Source organism: Cervus canadensis, chromosome 4, assembly GCF_019320065.1.
Source record: "Cervus canadensis isolate Bull #8, Minnesota chromosome 4, ASM1932006v1, whole genome shotgun sequence".
Classification (NCBI taxonomy): domain Eukaryota; kingdom Metazoa; phylum Chordata; class Mammalia; order Artiodactyla; family Cervidae; genus Cervus; species Cervus canadensis.
The window spans coordinates 20,256,240-20,259,562 of NC_057389.1; positions in this window are offsets into that span (position 1 = coordinate 20,256,240).

Here is a 3,323-nt window from a genome sequence, read left to right on the forward strand (position 1 = left end):
GGAAACAATACCATTCACCATTGCAACAAAAAGAATAAAATATTTAGGAGTGTATCTACCTAAAGAAACAGAAGACCTATACATAGAAAACTATAAAACACTGATGAAAGAAATCAAAGAGGACACAAACAGATGGAGAAATATACCGTGTTAATGGATTGGAAGAATCAATATTGTGAAAATGAGTATATGACCCAAAGCAATGTATAGATTCAATGCAAGCCCTATCAAGCTACCAATGGTATTCTTCACAGAACTAGAACAAATAGTTTCACAATTTGTATGGAAATACAAAAAACCTCGAATAGCCAAAGCAATCTTGAGAAAGAAGAATGGAACTGGAGGAATCAACCTGCCTGACTTCAGGCTACACTACAAAGCCACAGTCATCAAGACAGTATGGTACTGGCACAAAGACAGAAATATAGATCAATGGAACAAAATAGAAAGCCCAGAGATAAATCCATGTACCTATGGACACCTTATCTTTGACAAAAGAGGCAAGGATATGCAATGGAAAAAAGACAACCTCTTTAACAAGTGGTGCTGGGAAAACTGGTCAGCCACTTGTAAAAGAATGAAACTAGAACACTCTCTAACACAATACACAAAAATAAACTCAAAATGGATTAAAAAAAAAAGAAAAAACTCAAAATGGATTAAAGATCTAAATGTAAGACCAGAAACTATAAAACTCCTAGAGGAGAACATAGGCAAAACACTCTCGACATAAATCACAGCAGGATCCTCTATGACCCACCTCCCAGAATATTGGAAATAAAAGCAAAAATAAACAAATGGGACCTAATGAAACTTAAAAGCTTTTGCACAACAAAGGAAACTATAAGCAAGGTGAAAAGACAGCCCTCAGATTGGGAGAAAATAATAGCAAATGAAGCAACAGACAAAGGATTAATCTCAAAAATATACAAGCAACTCCTGAAGCTCAATTCCAGAAAAATAAATGACCCAATCAAAAAACGGGCCAAAGAACTAAACAGACATTTCTCCAAAGAAGACATACAGATGGCTAACAAACACATGAAAAGATGCTCAACATCACTTATTATCAGAGAAATGCAAATCAAAACCACAATGAGATACCATTACATGCCAGTCAGGATGGCTGCTATCCAAAAGTCTGCAATAAATGCTGGAGAGGGTGTGGAGAAAAGGGAACCCTCTTACACTGTTGGTGGGAATGCAAACTAGTACAGCCGCTATGGAGAATAGTGTGGAGATTTCTTTAAAAACTGGAAATAGAACTGCCATATGACCCAGCAATCCCACTCCTGGGCATACACACCTAGGAAACCAGATCTGAAAGAGACACGTGCACCCCAATGTTCATCGCAGCACTGTTTATAATAGCCAGGACATGGAAGCAACCTAGATGCCCATCAGCAGACGAATGGATAAGGAAACTGTGGTACATGTACACCATGGAATATTACTCAGCCATTAAAAAGAATTCATTTGAATCAGTTCTAATGAGATGGATGAAACTGGAACCCATTATACAGAGTGAAGTAAACCAGAAAGATTAAAAACCAATACAGTATACTAACGCATATATATGGAATATAGAAAGGTGGTAACGATAACCCTATATGCAAAACAGAAAAAGAGACACAGATGTACAGAACAGACTTTTGGACTCTGTGGGAGAAGGCGAGGGTGGAATGTTTTGAGAGAACAGCATCGAAACATGTATATTATCAAGGGTGAAACAGATCACCAGCCCAGGTTGGATGCATGAGACGAGTGCTCGAGGCTGGTGCACTAGGAAGACCCAGAGGGATGGGGTGGGGAGGGAGGCGGGAGGGGAGATCGGGATGGGAAATACATGTAAATCCATGGCTGATTCATGTCAATGTATGGCCAAAACCACTACAATATTGTAAAGTAATTAGCCTCCAACTAATAAAAGTAAATGGGAAAAAAAAAAGAAAATTGAGACAGTTGTTCTGTAGAATAAAAAAAAAAGATAATGCAAAATTATTTAGCTAGCCACTTTCTTCAAAAAGTATGGTTAATATAACAATTTTGGTATTTTTAGTAAACTTAATATAATGTCTCTTAACTAGATTTTAAATGCATGCTTTAAATTTTTTTAAAATTATGTAAGGATAACCATGATTCAGTACAGAAACAAGCAACCAGGTTACTTATATTTATTTTGTTTGCATTATGTTTTCTCTTTACTACATATGTTTAACCAGGTGGAAAACAACAGAAAATTTCCATTTTTTAAAACAAATATAACCTGGTCAGGAATTGAATTTACATTCTAATTATATTATAATAAATCAGGAATGTTTACTGTTGCATCTAGCACCCAGTTAAAACTCGACACATGTATAATAATAATAAGAAAATTTGTTGGCCAAAATGTTGTAATAGCTACTAAAAATACATGAATAAATTTTAATATCCAGAGAGGAAACAACAGACATACAGTGTGTATTTGAGGCACATGTATCATTTGAACAGGCGCCAGAATTGTAGCTAAAGATTAAAGTGTGATTTAGAGATATATTCCACTCCGTATGCATGTGCGTTGCCTCCATTAGCATTAATAGAATTTACACGCACACAGAGGAGAGAACTGAAATTTGTTGAAAGGCAAGGAAAGAATGATTTTTAACTTTGTAATTCCAGGAGCGTGGAACTGTATTATTAAAAGCTCTGTGAAAGGTCTTAATTTAGATATTGAGTTATAGAAGCTCTATATCGAACTACTCCATGTATACTTTGTTTGTATTATTAGAGAAAGGTGAGTCAGGCAAGCTAAAGAATTTGCCAAAGGCTGATCTGGGATCATAGTACTGTGTAGAAATGGAAAGCAATATATGCATTTTGGATGTAGATTAATTTGAAAAATATGAACAATTTTTTAAAACAATTTTTAATCTGGGTCAAAATGTAATTTGTATTATTGTATCCATTAGTGGGCACACATGCACACATGCACGCATGCACACACACACTGCAGTAATTTATAGCACCTCTATTCATTTACCTATAAGCATCTATCACCTATCTGGGGTTTAGAAAAATATAAGTATTTTCAGCCTATGGAGGGTTTTTCTTTTTTTGCTGCAAAATTATCAAAAAATTGTTGAATCCTAAGGTCCCAGATAAATGTAGGGAAGGGAATTAGAGGTGAAATTAAATTTGTATCCTTTTCTTTCTTACTACTTCCTAGAAAATGGCGCTCATGACATGTACACTTTCCTTTAGTGAGTATCAGGAAGGAAATAATGAGCTAAATAATGAATCAGACCAGGATGGTAACAAGTGATGGACTTAATTTTCTGAGG